This window comes from Phocoena phocoena, chromosome 14, assembly GCF_963924675.1.
Source record: "Phocoena phocoena chromosome 14, mPhoPho1.1, whole genome shotgun sequence".
NCBI lineage: Eukaryota > Metazoa > Chordata > Mammalia > Artiodactyla > Phocoenidae > Phocoena > Phocoena phocoena.
Window position 1 is genome coordinate 64493259 of NC_089232.1, and position 6688 is coordinate 64499946.

Here is a 6688-nt window from a genome sequence, read left to right on the forward strand (position 1 = left end):
TTTTTGTTAGACACTGCTAGCTACCTACCTGGCATCCATTCTTCCTTACTAACACAATGTGACTTTGTTTAGGGCAGCAACTGTGTCCAGCTTAAAATACTTTCCCAGACTCTCTTGCAGCAAGGGGTGGCCAAGTGATTCAGATCTGTCCTGAGATATAAGGGGAAGTCATTGAATGTGGCTTCCAGACAGATTTTTAAATAAAGGCAATTTTGACTGACATGCTCCATTTGACCTTCACCTTTCTTCCTGCTTGGAATCTAGATGCAATACCTAGAGGTGAAGCAGCTATCTTGAGACAAGGATGAAAGCCGCTCACCAAAAATGGCAGAGTAAAAAGATAAAAGGAGCCTGAGTCCTTGATGACATTAAGCTGCCATATTAGTCCTGTATTATGCATATACACCCTTGGATTACTTATGAGAAAAATAAACTCCTATTTACTGAAGCCATTGATCATAGGGTTGTTTCTTGCAAACAAATACATTCTTATTGATGCAATATCTCACTTATTTAATAATCCATCTTTTTATACCAATTTGGCACACTACCTCTAACTTCTAACATACTAACTTCCTATATATAATTGAGTACGTTTCTGGAAACCCTCCTGTTTCATTGATGTAAATGACTTCAGCTTAATAGCTGCTATTTACTAAATACTAGGCTGATTCTATATGCTTTATATTAACTAGATCGCTTAAACCTCACAACAGCCCTTTGAACCTTAATTATTTAATATTATTGTGTAGCACTTGTAAGCCTAGAGCTAACAGTGGATTTGTGTGTGTGTGTGTGTGTGTGTGTGTGTGGTACGCGGGCCTCTCACTGTTGTGGCCTCTCCCGTTGCGGAGCACAGGCTCCAGACGCGCAGGCTCAGCGGCCACGGCTCACGGGCCCAGCCGCTCCGCGGCATGTGGGATCTTCCTGGACCGGGGCACGAACCCGTGTCCCCTGCATCGGCAGGCGGACTCTCAACCACTGCGCCACCAGGGAAGCCCAATAGTGGATTTTTAAAAGTGGAATGGAAAAGATCAAAAAGTAAAGAGAAAGAAAGGGTGTTTCAATAATCTATATGATGGATTAGAGCAGAAGGCAACTATGTATGTTGCTCTCTTAACTGGCAACACTGTTGTTCCACATTGTAATGGAAAGGGCACTAGACTTAGGGTTTGAAGACATAAGCTCTTATTCCAACTCTGCCGGTCAACAGTGTTACTTTAGACAATCCTTCCTTAGGCTTTAGTTTCCTCATCTGTATAGTGACGTATGATTACACTCATTAGTGATCTCTAGAGTTTTGCCTAACTTTAACAATCTATGAAAGACTATAATTAAGCTATTGGTTTTGAAATTCACTGGATCCGAATTTGATTTCGGGATTCAATGACCAGGTTCATGTATTCATTCAACAAAAGTACTGAGGATACACTGATGAACGTGTCAGAAAATGTCCCTGCCCCAATGGAGCTTACATTATAGTGGACGAATGAAAAAAATAAAAACAAAACCTAGACACCAATAGTAGTAGTACTACAAATGAAATAAGCCATGATGTAATAGAGATAAACTGGGGCACATGGTTGGACAGTTACAAGATTCAGGGAAGATTTCTCTGAAGAAATGGTTATGAAGTTTGTATGACATGAAGATGGCTATGGCATAATAATACATGAAAAAGAGTAAAATGCAAAGTGGCAATTTAACTACGTTAAAACAATTATAACAATGTAAGGATGCACTGTAACACACATACAGAAAAGTACATGAAACATACAACTTAATACATCATTAAAAACCACCCATTAAAGTCCCTCAAAAGTCTTTCCAAATACAACTCTTCTCCCTCCCCATTAGGGATAAGCATTAAGACTTTTTGGTGGTCACTTTCTTGCACAAGACTATTCATTTTCATTGCATAAGATTCCACCATATAATTGTACCATTTTATGTTGATGGATATGCTATGTCCAATTTTTCATGTTACTCTGCACATGTCTTTTATAGCATATGTACATGCATTTCTGTTGGGATATATCAAGAGTAGAATTGCAGACCTTGGCCTTAGTTTTAAAAGCACATGTTTCAGATACCGTATTTCTAATCAAAAGCTCTGATAAAGAAAACATGGCTTAGAATGTCAGGTATGGTGTGGTACCAATATACCTGCTCGATTTCACAAACAACTAAACTTCAGCCAAACGAGTTTTCATTTCCTTCTACTCACCTGCTATTCCCTCTGTCTGTAACAGTCTTCCCTCCCTTCTCTGCTTAGTTAGCTTTTACTTATCCCTAAGGATTTCAGCTTAAGCATCATTGCCTCAGCAAGGCTTTTGTCTAATTCCTCTGTTATACACTCTCTTGCCACCACAGGCCTTTCTCCATTTGTTGCAACTGTTTTACACTTTGTTAAACTAATTGTCTATCTTTCAAAAAATACTGGCTCATTAGGGTGCATGTGTGGTCTTTGTTGCACATCATTGTATTCCTGCACCTAGTGTAGTACCTGGCACATAGAAAGGGGTCAATTAATAGCTGATGAATATCTACTATCTCTTCACATTCAAGTTACCCAATTCAAATGCTGTTTCTTCTGAACGTTTCATTCTTGGGGCCATCACCAGTACCATCCTTGGAAAATAAATTTGTATTAGGCTAAAGAGTTTCCTAAGTCCCATTTAGCAAAGAAGATGGAGTATGAGGGACTTAGTACCTAGGCCCATCATCATCAAGAATATTTTCACTGTTTTCTATGGAGACACTAAATTATCAGAGTGTAATTCAGCATAAGGATTACAAAACATATGGGTTGTTTCATTATCAAATGGTGCACACAATTTAAGTGATATTTAAATAGCAACTGATTAATTCCACAAAAGAATCACTATAAAACCAAGAAAAATGTAGAATTTCAATCATTTACCTTCATCAGTGAGCACTTGTTTGTGAATAGCACCAATCTACTTTTATATTAGCTTTTTCTCTTTATTACCAGATGACAAATTTCTCCCATAACCAGTCATTCTGTGTAATTTCATTTGATCCTGTATAAGTACTTTGGTAAGATATTTTTGCTTGTTTGATTTTTAATAAAAACAGCTCAGTGGCAACTATTATAGAAAAACTAAGGTTTCTACTCCTGGTAAATCTAATTTACTTATATTCCAAGTGTTAATTTAACAAAATTATTACAGGTAGGAAAGCTTACTTTCCCCACCCCATAGGCATTAATAACCTTCATATACTCTAATTACAAGTAAATTCAAAATATTTCATTAAAATTTTTTTCATATTAATATCTAACTTAAATCTCAGTGACAGCATTAGTATATCATCGAACTTTTCAGAAGGGATGTATCAGGAATTTTTTCCAAGCACTTGCAAATTTCAAATTAAGTATCTTCAAAGTAAAAACTTGTGGATATCTTGCTGAAAATTAGAAAAGCTGAAACCATGGTTACTACTAATACAAAATGTAAAATAGGAAAATATTTTACTAATGCCATCTTAATCATCCTGACATTCTTTCCTTAAATTAATCTCCAAACTGCAACCTCAGCATATCAAAAGAATTTCAAATGAGCAACGTAACCCTAAGCTGCAATAATATATGCTTTGCACCAGGGAATAAGTATTCTCTTAACCATTTCTCTTCAGACCATTATACCCCATAAGACACAGTAGGGTCTAAAATTGTTATAAAGAAAATGTACAGGAAGAAAGTTTGTTATAAAGAAAATGTATTCACAAGCAGACTTTCTTCAGAAAATATAATGATTTCTAGTGCAAAGATATAAGAATGTCTACTCTTTACTAATGTCAAAAATCGTATTTTGGAATTTATTTGAAAAGTCACAACAGATTCTCAAACACACAAAGTACTGTCAGGAGATTAAACAAATGAGGAATAGAGTACTTGTAATTCAGTTTCTAAAGGGAAATTAAAATGTACTACTAGGTACAGGGTTCAGTTAAAGAAACCTTTTATGAAAGATAATAAAACGCTTATATTGTTTATGTGACTAAAATTTCAGAGAAGAGAATACCTGAGGGTGATTTTTGGCTCTATTAAGACTTATTTCAGACTGCCATGAATTGTATTAACACAAGCCTAAATCCTGTAATAGGGCCTTTTAAACACTCTGAGACAACCTATGGTTGGCTCCCCATGATGTGTGTTGTTCTCCTCTGCTGCAAAGAACAAAACAAGAAAACCAATTTGTTCAATTACCAAAAAAAACTGTATGGAAGTAAGACATTTTAACAAAACTTAACAAACGTGTCAAAATTTCCTGAAGCCTAACACTAGCTAAAATATGCACTACTGAAAATGTAAAAGATAAATAACAATCATTTTAAAATACTGTTCTGTTGAATATGAAAAATATTGTTTTTATTGTTTGTAGAAGCATTCTTTTATTCAATGTTTTATTACATCAGAATTTTTTAAATGAACTAAATTTTAAACAATATTTAAACAAAAATATCTACCTCACATTTTAAGTCAATGCAAATTTTCACTAATTTAGAATATTAATATATTAATATTGGGGGAATTTTTGGAAATAGATATATACAAAACTGTCTTATAGACCTTAGAAATTAGCAGGTTTAGTAATGGTTCATAAAACTTTACAAATCTCCCTAAACTGTATTTTAATACAAAGAAAATGATATATAGACTTTGATTTATATTCAAAATTTCAGTTATTTTATAATCAATTTAAAACAGAAGTAAATGTCTCATAATTCTTTTCTTTTTTTTTTTTTGAGGATTAACATTCATCAGGATTACTACAACTGAAAACACTTAAAACATGTATACGCACACACAGACACCTAGAAGAGGCTATCTGGGTAATTGTTTTAAAAATACTAATGAACTAATAATTAGGTTGGAAATCATGACTTAAAATCAATATGACATAAAATATTATTATATATAAATTCAAGGAGAGGACATTGTAGTCAGCTTACCATTATTAGCTGTACCAGTACTGTATCTTGCACACATTTACAAGTCATGTTTTCAAACTAACAATCTGTTTTAACTGCTTTGCTCATTAGCACATGAAGACATTGGCTGAGCTTGAAACATTATAAATTGTATTTATATATATCCTAAATTGGACAGGTCCCCAGATTAAATGCTGTTATTTTTAGAACACAAATATCTCATTTTATCTTACATCATCAGGAATAAACGTGATTCATATAAGTGAACTTTTTATTCACATCTTAAAGGAATGATAGCTTAAAAAATTTTTAAACCATCTTTTTGATGGAGTTGGTCCTAAAATGCCTTGACTTATTGCTTAGTAAAATTCTACTGCCGGGTGTGGACCCCTAAGCTTTCTGAGGAAGATTTCAGAGTCAACACTATGACCATCAAATATAATAATCTACTATAACAAAGTACTGACCTCAGAAACTCCTGAAGTATGACAAATGTTCATTTTACAGTTGCTGCTTCTGTAACTGTAGATCCTTCCTCACTATTCCATATTATTTTAGGTTCTATAGGCTCTATCCTGTTGCTTCTAATCTGCTTTCCTAAACTTATTTAAATAACCAGCATTATGTAATTTTTCCACATTATTCTGGCCCAAAGGTAGCTCCATAGTTTTCCTTAAAATAAGCTTTTTTTTTCTTTTTCAGGTGGGGGAGGGGAGAGGGGAAATGGAAGAGAGATGGGCTTGATATTTTGCTAATCTGTAGGCTTACTTCAGAGTTGCTGGATATTTCCTGACAGATCAGGTTGCTAAAGGAATACATACTAAGAGGTGGCCACATTACCATATTGAAGACAGCAGTTAACTCTTCCAGCTGAGACCAGAAAGGATAATATAATAATATGCTAATGGTTATTAGGCATTTGCTATTTTATCGATATAAATTATTTTATCTACTGTACAAACTAAGATTAAACGTACATCTACAGTCTATGAAATTATTTGCCAAAAAAAGTTCTCTAGTTAAAATTTAATACTTCCCTTTGTAAATATTATTGTATTCTTGTTAAAGAGTACCTGATACTTGTTAAAATATCAAGTAATACAGGACAAGGTGTTATAAAAACAAAACACACAGCTGGGAAGCATTTTATTTTCTTCTACTTCATATAACATTGTTCAGGACCACAAGACTCTAATGGTCTCTTTCCAGCAACTTTTATGACTTCGGAGTACCACTTAAAAATATTTACTGATGCTATAAATATTATTGTTTTTCTACATATTGACAATTTTAATGAATGCCATATCCATCATACCTCTTGCTTTTTTGGTCAGAAAGATAAACAGAAACTTTAAATCAAATGTTTAGACATTCAAAAGTGGTTTTTAAAAGCACACCCAAACCAACCAAATCTACATCAGCAACTGTTATTAGTTTCAATTGTTATTATTAAGAATTCTTAACAAGGACATACTGACTGAAGCATGTATGAGATTTTTTTAATTATATATAATTTAAAAGCAAAATTAAATTTATAAATAAAAAGATTAATGGCCAAATTAAATAAAGTTTAAGCATCAGATTTAAATATCTTAATTTTTAGGTTATTCAGAAATACATTTTGTGAATAATAAGAATTACTTCATAAATATATATATAAATATAAATATATATCTACAGGATCTGCAATGCAGGAGAAAACCCTTTAAAGAAAAAAATTGCACTTTTGGAT